A 20,129-nucleotide genomic window follows, 5' to 3' on the forward strand; every position below is an offset into this window, starting at 1 on the left:
CAAAAGTGTCTATAAATAATGTTTAAGATATTTAAAGTTTTGTTCTTATTTGTTGATATGTTAAATGAGATATTTACTTGTCAATTAGTATTGTAGTGTATTATGTAGTGTAGTGTATTATAATATATTTAATTTTGACGAAAATAAATATATTATACAAAATTCGTAGAATTTTGGCTTTGACTTTCAATTAGAAGTGGGAACTGTGTTTTGATTGTCGGGTAATTAAAAACGCCTAAATCTAAAAACGTAACAATTGGTGTCGGAAGTGAAATAACGAAACAAAAATCTACAATGAAGTTTAATGAGCTTCGTGTGGAAGACTTAAAAAGGAATTGAGCAAACTGGAGCTGCCGACAACAGGCAATAAGGCCCAGCTTCAAAAGCGTCTACTGGAAGAGTTTGACCGGCGTAATATGGACATTGCGACGCATGAGTTTGATTATAAGGAAGACATTGATGAATCAATACTCGTCAATACAAGCAGTGCAGAAACTCCATCTGTGGCTTCGAGTGTTGTGGATTACACATCAATGCTCAATGTTTTGAGCAAAATGATGGAAGCAAATTCTAGAAAAATGGAAGAAAATTCTAGAAAATTGGAAGAAAAATTCGACGAAAATTCTAGAATGGTCAACGAAAAATTACAACAAATTTCTGAAGGCATGGAGAAACGTGTGGACCATATAGAAAATCATATTGTGGAATTGGATAAGAAAGTTCTTTCCGTGGATGAGAAAATTATGGTTCATGATGAGAAGTTTCTGCACATCGAGAAAAAAATGTCAGAGTTGGAAATGAAAGGTCATCGCGTCATCGAGGGCTCAAAAATCAAAACTCCTGTTTTCGATGGCTCAACGTCATTTGATGTCTTCAAATTCCAATTCGAAATGGTTGCTTGTAGAAATTTGTGGAATGACGATGATAAAGCAATTTAACTTCTATTGGCATTAAAGGGCAATGCTGCTGATGTGATACAAAGCATTCCCGCTGCTTCTAGAAATAACTATAATGAAGTAATAGCGGCACTTCAACGCAAGTATGGTGGAGAGCACAGCAGGACATCTTCAGAATGGAATTGAGAGGAAGAATCAAGAAATCGTATAAAACCCTACAAGATTTCGCAACAGAAGTTGAGCGGCTAGTGCTTTTGACATACCCAGGTGAGAGTCATCCTCTTGTGGACCGCATCAAGATTGAAACCTTCGTCAATGGAATTCGAGACCCAGATATAAAATGTGCAACATATGCGTCACAAAAGGCTACATTCGCTGAAACAGTAACATTCGCACTTGCACAGGAGACTGCGAGATTGCTAGCGCGGCCTCAAATTCACAAGGTACGTAAAGTAGAGACAGAGTGTGATGAATCAAATTCCGTGATTGAGTCGATGAAAGAGGCCATGAAGCAGGCAATGCAAGACCCCACAGTCAAGTGAGTCACCTTTAAACTAAATCGAGCTAGTTCAGCGGGGCAAGAGCTGGCTCCCACAGACGATGGCCCCACCATCTCCATAGCAATAGTTCAACAGAAAAATAACAATTTAACTATTGCGGGTGTTATTAATGGCGACAAGCGTACTTTGACGTTGGATACTGGTGCATCAAAGTCTATCATTAGATCTGATTTAGTAAAAGGAAAAGTTACACCACTGATTGGAGTCAAGCTACGCACGGCTACAGGGGAACCCGCAACCGTATATGGAAAGGTCGCCGTAAAATTAACTATTGCTAACAAATCCGTTACTTATGATTTCATTGTGGCCGATATAGTAGACGAAGTTATAATTGGAGCGGAATTCATGATTGCTTTTGGTCTCAATTTGGATATGAAACGTCGTGTATTGACATTGTGCGATGCCGAAATAACGGTAAACGTGGGATACGACGGGAATACACCTGTCAGACGTTTGACAACGAGCCAGTCAGAGTCTATACCACCGAATGCCGAAGCAATTATATGGGTTTCTATGAATGGAGATTGTGAAGTCGGCCAATTGTGGGTTGTTGAACCAGCAGAAAACAAAAGCAACAACATATTGATAGCAAATGCCCTGGTAACAACGAACGAAGAGAGACTAATACCAGTTCGTGTCTTGAACTTGTCTGACAATCATGAGCAAATTGTAAAATTTTCTGATATTGGAAAATGTACACCAGCCGAGGCAATAGTCAATTTGGAAGGCAACTCATCAAAGACACATAGAGCAGTGAGAAGACATCTAGAAGGGTATTTCGAGGCCTGGACACGTCATCTATCGCCGTCAGAGAGAAATAAAGCCAAGCAATTGTTGTGGAAAAACGCCTCTGCTTTTGCTTCTGAAAAGGGAAATCAAGGAAGAACATCTGTAGTGAAACATGAAATTAAAACCGCAGAAGAAAGGCCCATAAAACAGGCACCACGAAGTGTTCCCCTGGCAAAAAGAGACAAAGTTCAAAAGCTCATAAAGGAAATGGCGGAGAGTGGAGTGATCGAGCCATCATCAAGTCCTTGGTGTTCCCCAGTTGTGCTGGTCAAAAAGAAAGATGGAAGTACCCGATTCTGCGTGGACTACAGAAAACTGAATGATGTCACCAAAAAGGACAGTTATCCGCTTCCACGCATTGATGACACGTTGGACACACTAGCCGGAACAACATGGTTTTCTACGCTTGATTTGCAGAGTGGATATTGGCAAGTAGAGATCGCCGAGAAAGACAAGGAAAAGACGGCTTTTGGCGTTAATGGCGGTCTCTGGCAATTCAATGTAATGCCGTTCGGGCTCTGCAACGCTCCGGCTACCTTCGAAAGATTGATGGAGCGGGTACTGAAGGGGTTGCACTGGAAGTCGTGCTTGATATACTTGGACGACATCATAGTGATGGGCAAAACATTTGACGAGCACCTTAAGAACTTGAAAGACGTTATCCAGCAATTGTCAGCCGCTGGTCTACGCCTTAACGCAAAGAAATGCTTCCTTTTCCAGCGGGAAGTTAAATACCTGGGTCATCATGTGACTGCAGAGGGCATATCCACCGATGAAGACAAAATCCAAGCTGTCAGAGATTGGCCACGACCCCGAAATCTCCACGAATTAAGAAGTTTCCTTGGGTTATGTACATATTACCGACGATTCGTCCCAAACTTCGCCAGCATCGCCGCTAGTCTTAATAAATTGACGCAAAAAGGTCAGAAGTTCCAGTGGAGCGACGAACAGGAGAATTCATTCCAACATTTAAAAGAACTTTTATGTTTAGCTCCTGTTCTAGCGTATCCTATTCCGGGCGAAAAATTTGTTTTGGATACAGATGCTAGCGCATGGTATTGGAGGTGTGCTATCCCAACAGATAGACGGCAAGGAGAAGGTCATCGGATATTTCAGCCGAACGTTGTCCAAGCCCGAAAAGAACTACTGTGTAACGCGACGAGAGCTGCTAGCCGTCATAGAGAGTGTAAAACATTATCATAAATATTTGTATGGACAACGCTTCTTGCTCAGGACTGATCACTCAGCTCTACGATGGTTGCTCCAATTCAAGAATCCGGAAGCTCAACTGGCACGTTGGATCGAGAGGCTCCAAAGCCATGATTTCAGTATCGAGTGAAGCAACGATTCTACTGGGTTGGATGCCAGAAATCAATTGCTGAATGGGTAGCCAATTGCGAGAAGTGCATGAAGGCGAAAGGTCCAACAAGGAAAAGTCGAGGTCCTATGCAAGAATATAGACCAGTTTGAAAGAATAGCAGTGGACGTGGCAGGCCCTTTCCCAGTAGGTGATACTGGAAACCGTTATGTCCTTGTGGTCATGGATTACTGTATGCAATTCCAAACCAAGAGGCAAAAACGATTGTGGATGTGGTCAACAAAAACTGGATATGTCGCTACGGTGTGCCGTCCGAGATCCACTCAGACCAGGGAAGAAATTTTGAATCGGCCATATTCAAAGAGATGTGTGAATCCCTTGGTATCAAGAAAACGAGGACTACGCCATTACATCCACAATCCGATGGCATGGTAGAAAGGTTTAATCGCACTCTGGAGGAACATCTTCGAAAAGTAGTGGACAACGGCCAGAGGGACTGGGACGAGCATATACCAAAGTTTTTGCTGTCGTATAGATCTGCCATTCATGATTCCACCTCTCGAACACCGGCCAATGTTCTATTCGGAACTGAGTTGAAGTTGCCTGGAGATCTGATATTCGGCGCTAAACCTAATGAGCTCGCCATGGAAGAAAACAGAAACGACATCCCAAACACTTTCGGTGAAGTTCACGAATTAGTGCGCAACAAAATAAAAATGGTCAGCAACAGAATGAAGGCGAGATACGATCGTGCTGTAAATACTGAGGGCTTCCAAGAAGAAGAATTGGTTCTGCTATTTAACCGGCAACGAATGAAAGGATTGTATCCTAAACTGCAAACACAGTGGGAAGGCCATTACAAAGTCATCAAGAAGATCATTGATGTTGTATACCGGATTCAGAAGGACGACAGCCCTAGATCAAAGATGAAAGTTGTACATCTGGAACGATTGGCTCCTTACGGAACAGGTTCTGTGCCTGTTCGGGACGAACAGGCTTAAGCGGGAGGCAGTGTTACGAATTTGATAATTATAGATATAAGTTTATTTAAATTAGTTTCCGTTAATTTAAAATTTCAAATTGTAACGATAAAATTTCGCTATCACTTGTTGGAATCATCTATTCATTTTCTAGTATTTTCCTGAATTTCTTTTATGTTCTTTTGTTTGTTTACCGAAATGTTAGTTCTTACTCTCTCATAGAAAAGCAACCCCTTTGCTTTGCTATTCTGCATTCTCATTTCATCTCATTGTCTATTGTCATTATTGTTGTTGTTGTTGTAGTAATGCGAGCATATATCTATGTGAGTGTGTATGTGTTTGGCAGCCACCAGATGAACAACTTAATGGTCGTAGCATTGTCTAAGAATGTTCTGGCGTTGCCAGAATATTGTAGTGCTACCAGAATGTTCTCGTATTGCCACACCGTCATATATAAAAGCGCTCGCATGCTGCTAACGAGTCAGTCTTAATTAAAGCGTCAAACGAATAACTTCAGTGAGAACGAATTGTAAAGTGTGAAGTCATAGTAAATAAATTGTAGATTGTCGTTATTTAAAGGAACTGTGTTTTGATTGTCCGGTAATTAAAAACGCCTAAATATAAAAACGTAACAATATTATGGACGAAAGTATAAGAACAAAGCAGATTGGAGCTCTGATTCCGAAGCTTGTCTGATGCATGTGTGGAGGGATAATGCATCCAAGTTACGAGGTGCCAGAAAACACAGCCACACATTGCATGACATGGCGAAGGAAATGGAAACGTTTGGATAGGAATTGTCAAAAGATGAAATAAAAATCAAAACTCATAATTTAACCAACAAATACCGGTGTGAGAAAAAAAAGGTTGGTCCTTCTGGAGGTACACCATCAAGTTGGAGTTGGTTTGAGGAAGTACATGTCATTATAGGATCACAATCCAGTAATAATGCCGAAGACTTGATGGAAGATAATTTTACAACAGGTACGCATATGTCACATTCGTAAAAAACACTGTCGTAAAAAACACACCGCCAGTTTTTCAGTAGATTTCAGATGTTCTCGCAAAACTGTATGCATTTGGGTATGCACAAAACACACAATCCCAAAGAATTATTTTCTAAAATTTAGCTTTGTTATTTTCGTAAAGATCCAATTCAAATAATTTTTATTTCTGCATTTGCTTTTGTGTCGATCGTAAAGTGCAAATGCTCCTAAAATTTAATTTCATATTTAGGATGTAGTTTTTTGACCCATCTATGTAATTATAATCTGCAATCCAATACATTATGAGTAGGTTTTGGATATAATCTGTAGTGAGTACTCTTTTTTAATACCCACCACCATAGGATGGGGGGGGGGGTACTCAAACTTTTTTATTCCTTTTGTAACGCTTCGAAATATTGGTCTCGGACCCTATAAAGAAACCTAAATTTGAGCTCATGGAGAAAAAATTTCATTGTGGCCGATATAGTAGACGAAGTTATAATTGGAGCGGAATTCATGATTGCTTTTGGTCTCAATTTGGATATGAAACGTCGTGTAATGACATTGTGCGATGCCGAAATAACGGTAAACGTGGGATACGACGGGAATACACCTGTCAGACGTTTGACAACGAGCCAGTCAGAGTCTATACCACCGAATGCCGAAGCAATTATATGGGTTTCTATGAATGGAGATTGTGAAGTCGGCCAATTGTGGGTTGTTGAACCAGCAGAAAACAAAAGCAACAACATATTGATAGCAAATGCCCTGGTAACAACGAACGAAGAGAGACTAATACCAGTTCGTGTCTTGAACTTGTCTGACAATCATGAGCAAATTGTAAAATTTTCTGATATTGGAAAATGTACACCAGCCGAGGCAATAGTCAATTTGGAAGGCAACTCATCAAAGACACATGGAGCAGTGAGAAGACATCTAGAAGGGTATTTCGAGGCTTGGACACGTCATCTATCGCCGTCAGAGAGAAATAAAGCCAAGCAATTGTTGTGGAAAAACGCCTCTGCTTTTGCTTCTGAAAAGGGAAATCAAGGAAGAACATCTATAGTGAAACATGAAATTAAAACCGCAGAAGAAAGGCCCATAAAACAGGCACCACGAAGTGTTCCCCTGGCAAAAAGAGACAAAGTTCAAAAGCTCATAAAGGAAATGGCGGAGAGTGGAGTGATCGAGCCATCATCAAGTCCTTGGTGTTCCCCAGTTGTGCTGGTCAAAAAGAAAGATGGAAGTACCCGATTCTGCGTGGACTACAGAAAACTGAATGGTGTCACCAAAAAGGACAGTTATCCGCTTCCACGCATTGATGACACGTTGGACACACTAGCCGGAACAACATGGTTTTCTACGCTTGATTTGCAGAGTGGATATTGGCAAGTAGAGATCGCCGAGAAAGACAAGGAAAAGACGGCTTTTGGCGTTAATGGCGGTCTCTGGCAATTCAATGTAATGCCGTTCGGGCTCTGCAACGCTCCGGCTACCTTCGAAAGATTGATGGAGCGGGTACTGAAGGGGTTGCACTGGAAGTCGTGCTTGATATTGTCATGTGCGCACACTAGTTTGATTGGTAATACTAGAGAGGTCAACGCCATCTATTGGCTACACACAAAAAAATATCACCAACATTTTTTCAATTAAACACTTAATTGAATTTGGAAACGGATTCAATTAATATGTTAATTGATTCAATTAATTATTTAATCAAATCCGAATAAAACCCAATTAAAAAAATGATTGACATTTGTTACGTTTGCAATTAAAATATTAATTGATTCAATCAATGTGTTAATCAATTCGGAAATAGTTTTCAATTACAAACGTGATTGAAATTTTTTCCGTTTCCAATTACACATGTGATTGATCCAATCACCTTTGTGATTGAAATTGAATAATTTTGAGCAATGGAAAGAGCGAAAAGAGAACAAGAGAATGGGTATTTATTCAACAATGTATGATGGAGAGATCAGTCTGTAGAAGTAACTTGTAACGAACGGTTGTGTTTTTGTTTTTCGCGTAAATTGAAAAACATGATTGGCGACATTCTGTCTGCTGCATTGAAAATGTGTACATAAATATTTTGAACGCAACAACAAATCATAGCAAAGGGTTGAAATAAATAAAGTGTGCAACAACAAATGGCCACGTGGTAAAGGTTTGAAAAAATATATGAGAGAACGCATTTAAAATTACCTGTGTTGGTGTTTTTTGGTATTGTAAAAATAGAAAACAATCTACGTTTATTGAAGGTAAGAAATTGTGAAATGTGAATACCGTTTTCCATTGAAGCCTGTTTACATTAAACGGACTAAAATAATATATTTTTTATTCATTTCTTTTAGTAACCAATTTTATTTCGTGAAATTGACCAATCAATCCCATCAACTCCATCATTTTATCAAATATGTAAGAATATGTTTGCAACAAAAAAGTGGGTACCGTATTGATCTTTTAAAATTATAATTGTTTTTTAAAACCAAGAGCGGTATGGGTTTGTTGGAAGATTCGCCTTGAAGTTGCGAAGTGGCGTTGGCATTAAATTGTATTTTTGTTTTACCTGCCTTTTTCAGTTTGAACCCAAGTAGACAGCAGTGTATCTGATATATAAACTAATGAGCTGAATTATGTAATGGTAAAAAAGTTATTTCTTTTGGATTTAAAAATATGAAAAATATCCGAATATAATAAAAATATGTATTTCCCATTTATATATTTTTTCTATTTTTAGAATTTGCAAAGTATCATCAATATAATACCAAATATTACATTGGTTTCCCATTATTTTTGTCTATGATTGGACGATTTCAATGTGCGGAAATTTTGGAAAGGAATTGTTACTAAAATTAAATTACCGAGCTCCTTAATTCACCTTTTTATGCTAAAAGACTACAACTGCAAAAGAAGATTATAAATCTGCAACCTGGAACTAAGAATTGAACTTGATATTCTATACAAGTAATGTTTAACAAAATTAACTTTTAATTGAACAAAATTAAATTCGAATTATTCTGTTTACTTTCAGAAAATCTAATTTAGCTTACAGACTGCTGATTTATTGGAAATCTAGGCGCATCTACATATTAGAAGGACCATGCTAACATGGTTATTATTATAAGGAAAATAATGATTTATATAATTTATGTAATTGTATTTGTAAGTTATGTTAGAACAAACCACAAATGACAGGAACCAAATTTATTTGTCTATTGCATAATTCAAAAAATAATAAAATATTAAATATGTTTTATAAGAAACACATATTTTCTTTTATTTCAAACAAAATTAAATACGATTTTGGGGTCGCAATATATAAATTTTTTGATTGAAATTTATAGCCAATTTCAATTAATTATTTAATTGAATGAATCAAATAGTTGATTGATTTTTGTCGCGAAATTAATTAAAATTTTAATTGATTCAATTGAAACTGTGATTGAATTTTATGTTAAAAATCAATCACGTTTTTAATTGATTCAATCACACAGTTAATTGATTCCGTGACAAAAGTCAATTAAATTTTTAATTGAAAATCGTGTTGGTTTTCAATCAAAATGGGTGATTGATACTATCATTTTCGTGATTGAAGACATTTCAATTAAAAAAATGATTGAATCCGCGATTTTCGTGATTGAAATCAAAAAAATTTTTTTTGTGTGTACAGGAGGAAATAGGCAGAGGGAGAGATGATGGACATCAATAAACATTCTCTATGAGAGGATGTCTGACAGATGATTTGGTTTGGATGGTGTTTTGGAATTTGGTAATAAAATGGCTGGGAAAGCTTGGGATGATGGCGAATGAAGCGTGAATAATGGAGGATTTTTGGAGTTTGAGCGTCAGATTATTCTGGTTTTGGACGCGAGCGAGTGAGGTTGATGGTTGAAGAAAGTGCGGTTATTGTTTTTTTTTAAGTTTGCCTAATGTTCCCAAAAGTCGTTTAAATAAAAACACAACAGGACAATCGAAACAAATATAAACAAATGTTTATCTTTTTTTATTGGCAAATGAAACTGTTTATTGTGCTAAATATTGGCAAGATTAGATGCTACTGTGAAAAAGACCTAATGCTAAACTTATATATTGAAAAAGAAAAGTTAAAATAGACTTAAAACTAAACTTAAAAGCTAAAAGAAAAGTGAAATACAATTAAAAATTAAAAGAAAAGTAAACAAACTTAACAGCTAATCTTAAATGGTAAATTATAAGTAACCTGTAACGAAAGAAAACAAGAAGAAGGAGAACTTTAATAAAAGAAAATAAACTATAATAAAAAGAAATAAATTATAAAAGATAAAAAGACAACCTGAAAAAAAAAGAAAGAAAGAAAGACATTTTAATTAAAAGGAAAACCATCAATCTAAACTACTCCTATACTCACCGAACGTCCACCTCCATTTAACACCTCATTTGCGGCCCCGAGCGTTCCCGGCAGACAGGATTCTGATGACCCTTGTGACCCATTTGCATCCATTGCTAGGCGTTGGTATCAATCATCGTTGTCATCTTCTTCAGTTGGGTGTAATTGCGTTGCGCTGGTCATCCTACAGCGCCCAGGTACCGTGAATGTTTCCTTTTCTTTTGTCTGACACGAACTTGGACAGGTACATGATTTAGACCTTGACGGACGGACGGACTTGTACATTAAACTTCTGTGAATAAAACGGGGAAAAAAGAGATTCATTAATAATTGAATTTTTATCTAGATTCACTAGTTTATCTATAGTCTGTTAGGGGGATTACATTAACGCCTGGGAAGTTTATTTAGTGCCGTATTTGGGCAATAGTGCTAGGCTGAGCTCACCCTAGGACTTGGTTTAGTAATTTAAGGACTGGTGCATTGTGTCCTCCAGTGATATGTATAATGTGCTCCCCATAAGACCTGGAATGGACCAGTGAAGAATGCTAGAAAATATATGAAAACAAGATCTAGTTTATTGACAGAAAATTATACTGGTTGATGTTACGCTATACTTACCTTACCTTGACGGACGGACGGAAAAGACAGGAAACGAAAAGGAGGAAGACGGTTTCATCAGTTATTCCTGGAAAATAAAAGAAAAACAATAATTAGTAATAGAATTTTTATATATTTTGTTTTTGGGTTTTGTTTTAAATAGAAAATATTGTTAGAGTTAGTTTCAATAAAACCTTAAAACTTTTATAACGTTATGAATTGAAATATTGGCGTGTAAAAATGAATTTAAATATGGAGGAATAAGGGAGTTTAAAAGGGGAAGGTAAAAGGTGATTTGAAGAACAGGTGAGTAGCATTTGGGGTGTCCCGAGTTGATGGGCCACGGGGACACCATGGTTGGGGAGGGTCAGGCCATGGCATGCCTTGGAAAACCGGCATGCCAGCAAGCCAATATGGGTGGTAAGTTGTGTGAATGTTAATTTTTCTTCTTTTTGTGATGCGTACCTGTTGGTCTTTGTGCTGTCCTCCAAAGCTGGTTGAATGTTTAGTTTTTTTGTCAGCTGCCAGAGGACTGAGTTGCCAATGAACCGCGCCCCACAGACTGAGCCAAAAGCCGGCAACACCGTTCAGCAACCAGCGTACGGCAACTCAGTTCCTCCCTCCAGATGGCGGTAGCCTCCGGGCTGTGACAAAAATGGCGCCCGCAACATGGGGCCTGAGAAATCAGGTTTACCACTTCATGTTTGTGACCACAACAATTTCCAATCTTGTCTCGTTTGTTCGTTTGTGTAGGTCCCGATGTTTAGTCCGATTAAAGAGTCCGAAATCGCGTGTCCATGAACGGATATATGAAGTCTGGGTGGGAACAAACGTGGTCAGGTGTTCGTCGATTCCAAAAGGGGAGCGTAAGTCACGACGCAGAATGGTTTTCGACTAAGTTGTCGTTTGCGACGTTTCCTGGGAAAAGAAAATACCATCATTAACAATAGTAATAGTTTCAATAGTCCAAATTGTGTTTACTTACCTGTCCGTCCGTATACTTATAGCTTTACATATGCCAACCAAAAAGAGTCGTGGATGAAATTCGTGTTTTATGTTTATCCATTGTCCTTTTGGTTTTTGGTTATTAGGGGGTAACACAATACCGGTTTTTCATTTGTAAGTGCCAGCAGTACGTATCTGTAAAAAGGGAAATAGGGGAAAATTTATGTTGTGTTGGAGATATGTAGATTTTCTTGTTATTAATCCACCCTATTGGTTTGCAGTTACTCACCTGTTTGAAAAATCACCTTTGAACGCCTTTTCCTGATTTTGAATGATATTTAGTTCGAATTTAAGGATTGTTAGCAAAATTGTCTGAGGAATAAAGAACAGAATTTTTAGTATTTTAGTTTAGTGAATTTTACTTACTTGAGTTTTTGAAATTTCGAAGTGAAGTGAGTGTGCGTCCTGAAAGAGAAAGAGATTGAATTAAATTGCGATTATTACTATTTTTTATAATTTTCTTTTATTTGGATTCTTATTTTATTCATTATTTATTATTTTTATTTTAATACTTTTTAATTTTCAAATTTAGTTTTTCATTAAAATTTTTTTTATTTTTTTAATTTGAATTTAGTATATTTAGTTTCCGAAATTTTAATTTCTTTTATTATTATTATTTTAAATATTAATTCCTTTTAGGTTATTTTCGGGGTTCAATTATATTAATATAATAGCAATCAATTATCATATTTTTTTTTTAAATTTTTTTAGATTTTATAGTTTTTTTTTTCGATTTTATAAATTACTTTTTCATAAATATTGTACTAAATTAAAAAAAAAATGAATTTTTGTTTTTTTTGGTTATTTGGTTTTCCATTTATTATTTATTTCTTTTTAATACTTTTCATATTATTTCATTTTGGATGTATTGCATTTCATGTTTTTATCCATTTCATTTTTAAATTTAATTTTTGTTATTTAAAATTTAGTTTTCCATTTATTAGAAATAGTTTTAATTGGGTAAAAATTTGAATCTAGGTTTTTATAATTATTTTTAAGTTTTCATTTTCGATTTTCATTTTATTCAATTCATTTCAATTTTTGTTTCATATCATTTTTATTTATTTCATCTCATTTTATTAAGTATTTATTCGTTTCATTTTTATTTAATTCATTCCATTCAGATTTATTGCATTTCATTTTTAGTAATTTATGTTTTTTATTCACGTCTTTTCATTTCATTTCATTTCATTTTTGCTATAAATTTAATTTCGATTTTACACTTATTTTTTTTTTATTTTTTTTTGTTAAGTTTAGTTGGATTTTATTTTGATTTTGAAAGTTGAAAGTTTGGTTCTTATAATTTACGTTTGGGTGTCTAGTCTTACATTTTTTTTTTATTTTTTTTTAAGTTTCATTTAATTTGTTTAATAGGAATTTTTTTGTTTAAGTTTTGATTTGTTTCTGTTACATTTTGGTTTTGATTCAATTTTTTTTTAATTGTTTGGTTTTCATAAATTGCTAATATTAATTTTTTTGTTTAGATTTTTGTTACATTTTTTTAAAAATTTGTTTATTATAGTTTATTTTATTTTTTTTACTTTACTTTATTTTATTGAATAACTCCTTTTATTAGGTATTAAATTTTTCAAATTTTTATGCATTTTTGATTTTTTTATATAGTTATAAAATTTTTGGGCTTTTTAATTAAAGTTTATTTTTGAATGTTGGCTTTAATCTGATAAGTGATAGTTTTTGAAATTTGGTTTTGGTTGATTTACTATTATTACTTAATTTTTTTTAAATCCAATTTTCATAATTTTCATTAAGTTCAATATATTATTAGGTTTCACATTTTTAAATTTTTGGTTATTATTATTATTCAATTTTTTTTTATTATTCAGTTATTTATTCTGTTAGGAAATAGATTCAGTATAGTATAGTATTTTTTTTTTTTTGTATTCTGCCATTCCTAGCAATTTTTAGTTGAGTTTAGCACAGTTTTTACTTTGAATTTTTATAAATTGTTAATTTTTATCTTTACTAGGTTTTAAAATTTTTGTTTGTTTCATTTTTAATTTTTTTGTAGTCCTTTTTTTAATATTTATAAATTGAGGTATAAATTTTTAGCTATTAATTTTATGATATTATTTTTTTCATATTATTATTCGCTTGGAATTTTTGGTTATTGAAGTTTTTTGATGAAAATTTTCTACTTAAAGTTGTCATCGAATTGCTTACATTTAAATTGAAGTTTAGTTTTAGAGAGAATTGTAGGTGTACCTAAAAGAAAAAAAAAACATATTAGTTTATAATAATATAATTAGTTAAATAGCAATTTACCTTTTCTTATTAGCTATGGTTAGTACTAGGGCAGCAAGTTATGATCAGGAGCTTTCAGTTCCTAACTGCTCAGCCATGCCATACACCACTACGACTACAACACTAACCACGACGACAACGAGTGCTGGACTTGTATTCACCCATGCTCTGGGTGGGACAATAACAACAAGCACAACTACCACATCTAGTCCAGCACAATCCGCCAATGCTACAATGATATCGGGAATCAACAGCACGCCTAATACGCCAAATTTTAATAGCGAGACTGCGATTAATATTCAAAGGGAAAGGCGGGAGAACAGAAATTTAGAAGCAGGCGCTCAAAGTTCCGCTGACCCGAACGCCGATACTCAATTGCATACGGTAATTAACTCCGCCATTGGTTTAGGACAAGCTGAACTTATAAGAGTGTTGGATGAAAAGTTACGGCAGCTGGTACCACAGCTTGTACAGCAAAGTTTAGTTCGTATTACGAATGCCTCAAATACAGTCGTGCAAAATCAGGCAAATACAAATCCGTTGCTACAAAATCCGCCACCTCAAAATTGGCTGGCACAAAACTTTCAACCGCCTGATGCAATGAATTCACAACGATATGAGGAGAGGTTACCGCCAAATGCAAGTGGGCCGTCAGCAAATCAGAACCTGCAATATCAAGAAAGAGTTGGTCCATCACCACAAGTGGAAGATTTTGGAGCGGTTGGTTATTCGGCAGGGCAAACCCATCAAAACGGCAGAGGAGGCCTACAAAATCCAATACCACCGCCCCAGACGTTTCCAAATGCAGCAATGCATTTCCCGCAAGTTCCACCATCATCACACAATACCAGGAAAGTTGATATCGACAAATGGAGACTAAAGTTTGATGGCACTTCAAAATCAATAACCGCCGAGGACTTTATCTTCCGTCTAGAACAGCTGAAAATAGACAATGCCTGTGACGATGAGGAAGTTTTAGTCAGATTCCCGCAATTATTAGAAGGACCGGCGGAAGACTGGTATTGGATGCAGAGGCGTCTGGGGCGAGTGCATAGTTTCGAAGCTCTCAAACAGGCGTTCCTGTCACAATTCCGAAAATTTGAGAGCGACTTTGATGTACAAAGGCGTATGATGGACAGACGACAGGGTCCACAAGAAACTTTCGAAGATTTTTTACAACGCGATGTTGCAACTTCATCATCAACAGCGAGAGCCTATGAACGAAAACACGTTAATTGAGATGATGAAAAATAATTTGAAACATACCTTGGCCTCGCTAGTTTTCCCGATCCGAATGTATGGGCTTCAACATTTCCGAGAAGAGTGTCGAAAGGCAGAACAGTTGTTGGCAAATCAGCGGCAAGCAATTCAGGCTACTCGACACTATGCACACCGAGTTCATGCCATCGATTTTGAAGAGCAGACAGAGTTTGAAGTGGAGGCAATTTCGCGTCAACCCAATTATACCTGCTGGAACTGCAAAGAAAAAGGTCACGGATTTATGGACTGCCTTTCGACCACTCGTAACCTCTTCTGTTATGGATGTGGTATGGAAAATGTGGTTAAGCCAAAATGTCCCAGATGTAGGGGAAACCAGCAAACGGGCACGTCGAGAGGGGTAGCGGGCCCGGCAGCATCGAATCCCCTGCAGAAGTAGTTGGTGATGGTCATGATGAGCAGAAGGGACCTGAAATGAAGATTTTACAAAATAGAATTAGTGATAGTGATAAGTATAGGAGTAAGAGTATAGAAATGAATTTTAGGGAAATAAGACCTTGGCATGTTAGAATGAGGGAATATGAAGTTGTTAGAAATAGGATTTTTGGTGAAGAAAATGAATTAGGTAAAAATATTGGAGTTAATGAAGTAAGTGAGGAATTTTCAAGTAGTTTATGTCCAATTAAAGAAGTAGAGGAAATTCAATATAGACGTCGTGTGACAACTAATCGAATACTGCGAGCTAGGGAACGTTTTAAAACTAGAAAAAGACTAAGGCGCGAGATTGCGACAACAACACTGTATGAGGGAGAAGATACACGATTGTATGTAAAAATAAAGATTGGTGACGAGTTAGTTGAGGGGTTGTTAGATAGTGGAGCAACGGTGACTTGTCTAGGCAAAGGTTGCTTGGAGCTAGTGGAGCGAGCCCGAATCCCTATCTACAACTTCTCAGCTACCGTAGGCACGGCAGATGAAACCCCTCATCGTGTTGTTGGCCGCATTCGAGCGCCTGTCAAGTTAGGAAGGATTGAGAGCGTTGTAACTTTCTTTCTAGTCCCAACCTTGAGTACGGCTCTTTATCTCGGGGTTGATTTCATGAAGAAATACAATTTACTAGCCGGCGTTGAATGTCTTTCGCTTGAGGAAGAGTCTGGTGAGGTTTCATTGGATCCATCGCAACACCAGTTAAGCAACGACGAGAGGAAACATTTGGAGGAGGTCATAGGCCAGTTTCCGTCGTTTGAAGTTAGGGGACTGGGCAAAACTTCATTAGAGACGCACATCATTGACACGGCAGATGCAGTTCCGGTAAAACAACGTCACTATCCGGTATCTCCAGCAGTGCAAAGCCTAATGTATGCAGAGCTGGATAGAATGCTTGACATGAAGGTCATTGAGCCCAGTGAAAGTCCCTGGAATAATCCTGTAACTTTGGTCCGTAAAGGCACAAAGAACAGATTATGCCTAGATGCCAGGAAGCTCAATGCCCTTACTGTCAAGGATGCCTATCCGCTCCCAAATATTGAAGGCCTTCTTAGCCGGCTTGGAGATACACACTTCATTTCGAGTGTTGATTTGAAAGATGCCTTTTGGCAAATACCACTCGAAATGAAGAGTCGGGAGAAGACTGCGTTTACGGTACCAGGAAGGCCTTTATATCATTTTACGGTCATGCCTTTTGGGTTGTGTAATGCAGCCCAAAGGATGTGTCGTTTAATGGATAAAGTCATTCCTGCAAATCTTCGTGAAAGGGTGTTTGTCTATCTTGATGATTTGCTCATTGTTGCCCCTGATTTCAAAACACATTTGGAACTTTTGCGACAAGTTGCAAAAGCTCTGAATGAGGCGGGACTGACTATCAACGTGGCCAAATCCAAATTTTGCTTCAAGGAGTTGCGCTATCTGGGATATATAGTTGGTGGGGGAACATTGAAACCAGATCCAGGCAAAGTCTCAGCGATAGTCAGCTGTGAGTATCCAAAGAGTGCCAAACAAGTTAGACGTTTCATGGGCATGACAGGATGGTACAGGCGATTTATTGCAGATTATGCGGAAATTGCTGCACCGATTTTTAAGACATTGAAAAAGGGACGTGGGTTTGAGTTCGGCGATGAGGCGAAAGCAGCGTTTGAACGGTTAAAGGATGCGCTAACCCAGAGTCCAGTTTTAAGGCACCCCGATTTCGAAAAAAGATTTTTCATCCAGTGTGATGCTTCCGATGTGGGAATTGGTGGTGTTCTATTTCAAAGAGACGATGCGGGAGGAGAAAACCCTATCGCATACGTCTCTCAGAAATTGACCCCAGCGCAAAAGAACTATTCCGTTACTGAAAGGGAGTGCCTGGCCGTGGTGATGTTGATAAAAAAATTTCGCCCTTATATTGAGTTAATGCCTTTTACGGTCATCACTGACCACTCATCACTGAAGTGGCTGATGGCGAATAAAGAACTGAGTGGTCGTTTGGCAAGGTGGAGTCTTTTGCTGCAGGGGCACAATTTCGAGATAGAGCACCGCCGGGGTAGTCAGAACGTGGTACCGGATACTTTATCGAGATACAATCTGGACGAACTGGAGTTAGCATCCTTTAACCTAGTAGACCTGGATGCTCCAGAGTTTAAGGAGGAAGACTATTTGGACAAAGTGAAAACCGTGATGGAGAATCAATCAAGTTTGCCAGATTTACGCGTGGTTGATGGCTTTCTCTATAAGCGGACAACACCAGTGACAATAAATATTCCATTGGAAGATTCAGTCTGGAAGTTGTGGGTTCCACAATCTCTCACTGAGTCTGCTATAGAGAAAGCCCACAACCCAACTACGGCGGCGCATGGTGGTTTTCATAAAACTCTGGGTAGGCTTAAAGAGTATTACTATTGGCCGAATATGAATACTCAGGTAAGACTTTTCGTCCAAAAGTGCCGAATTTGTAAAGAGACAAAACCCAATAATCAAGTTATGCGGCAACCCATGGATTCTCATGTAGAAATAGACCGACCGTTTCAGAAGGTTTATATAGACTTTTTAGGCCCCTACATTCGCTCTAAGACCGGAAATAGTTTCATTTTTATAGTTTTGGATCATGTGACAAGATATGTTTTATTAAAACCAATGAGTAAGGCGACTTCAAGGAATGTGATAAAATTCCTTGAGGCCGAAGTATTCCATAAATTTGGTGTCCCAGAAACTATCTTGTCAGACAATGGAAAACAATTTACTGGAAAAGATTTTGGAGCGTTCGTAGAGGCCTATGGGGTCCATCACATGAAGACTGGGTTATACTCTCCGCAAGCAAATGCGTCGGAGCGTGTAAATCAGTCTATACTGGCAGCGATTCGGGCCTATCTACATGAGGATCAACGGGATTGGGATCAAAATTTGTCCGCGATTGAATGTGCACTGCGATCGTCTGTACACTCCTCGATTGGCATGACACCCTACTTTGCCTTGTTTGGTACTAATATGGTTACTCACGGTAGCGTTTATAGGCTGGCTAGGAAATTGGATTCCATGAAAGACCCTGAGTTTAGTGCTTTACCCAAGTCTACCAAGTTGGAGTTAGTGAGACAGGAAGTTGGAAAAAGGCTAGAAAAGAGTTACCGTGATCGAGCCCGTAAGTATAATATACGCGCTAGGAAAATCAAGTTTTTCCCTGGTCAGGAGGTTTATCGGAGAAATCACCAGCTTAGTGATTTCAGCAAGAATATTAATGCTAAATTGAACCGAAAATATCTCAAATGCCGAAATGTGAGAGCGGTCGGAAAATGCCTTTACGAAATTGAAGATCTAAAGGGAAAACCGTTAGGCGTATATCACGCGAAAGATTTAAAACAGTAACGATTTCCTTACTCTTTTGACAAAATGTGTAGTTGATATAAAGAAAATGAATCACTTACCTCATTAATAGTTGAGTTTACTGGCAATTTCATCTTTCTTCGTTTAAATCCAAGGTCAATAGGTTAAGGTAATTATAGGCTATAGTGTAGGGAAAAATGAAAACAAGGAACTAGTTAATTGAATTATTGTAACAAATTTCAGAAATATTGCTTACCGTGAATTGGTCGGAGCAATTTAGCTTAGCCAAGAAATTTTTGGGTGACCAATATCCGCAATACCTGGGTCCAGGTAATACAATTCACCTGTTAGGAGAAATTATACTTACGGTGTTTATTACTTACCTTTTGGCGATACTTACCTGCAGCACGTTATGTTTAAAACAAGTTAGTGTATGCAAAATCGAAACAAATATAGACCAAAAACATGCCAGATGCAGACCAAACAAAGAGCAACTCAGAATCGAGCAAAAGCCAAGAGCAGAGAGGAGAAAACAGGAGGAGAAAACAAGAACAAAGCAAATGAATTGAAACTGAGTCCAGATCACTTTCAAACCAGTCTTCAAAACAGGATAATACACGGAAACCGTTTCGCAAATTTGTACTAGGCCGATCCGAATTGAAGAGAAAACAAATTAATTTGTTTCGAACTCGAATGTATTCCAACTCAAAATAAAATCAAAGTTACACAATGTATAAACGAGTATAAACTAAATTCAAATAAAATTACAATTGAAATCAAGTTAAATACCAATTAAAATCAAGTGAGGTTCAAACTAAATTTCAATTGAATTTGATTTGGTTAAAGTGAAATTAAATCAAACCAAATTAAATTAAATTAAATTAAATTAAATTAAATTAAATTAAATTAAATTAAATTAAATTAAATTAAATTAAATTAAATTAAATTAAATTAAATTAAATTAAATTAAATTAAATTAAATTAAATTAAATTAAATTAAATTAAATTAAATTAAATTAAATTAAATTAAATTAAATTAAATTAAATTAAATTAAATTAAATTAAATTAAATTAAATTAAATTAAATTAAATTAAATTAAATTAAATTAAATTAAATTAAATTAAATTAAATTAAATTAAATTAAATTAAATTAAATTAAATTAAATTAAATTAAATTAAATTAAATTAAATTAAATTAAATTAAATTAAATTAAATTAAATTAAATTAAATTAAATTAAATTAAATTAAATTAAATTAAATTAAATTAAATTAAATTAAATTAAATTAAATTAAATTAAATTAAATTAAATTAAATTAAATTAAATTAAATTAAATTAAATTAAATTAAATTA

General features: G+C 36.3%; 1 long non-coding RNA gene across 1 annotated transcript; it reads left to right on the top strand.

Annotated features, from left to right (window-relative positions):
• The first annotated feature begins 8,336 nt into the window (after positions 1-8,336).
• On the top strand, positions 8,337-8,797 carry LOC142240912 (uncharacterized). Its single transcript, XR_012723433.1, has 2 exons — positions 8,337-8,496; positions 8,564-8,797. It is a non-coding gene; the product is annotated as an uncharacterized LOC142240912 (long non-coding RNA).
• Positions 8,798-20,129: the final 11,332 nt, after the last annotated feature.

Source organism: Haematobia irritans, chromosome 1, assembly GCF_050003625.1.
Source record: "Haematobia irritans isolate KBUSLIRL chromosome 1, ASM5000362v1, whole genome shotgun sequence".
Classification (NCBI taxonomy): Eukaryota; Metazoa; Arthropoda; class Insecta; order Diptera; family Muscidae; genus Haematobia; species Haematobia irritans.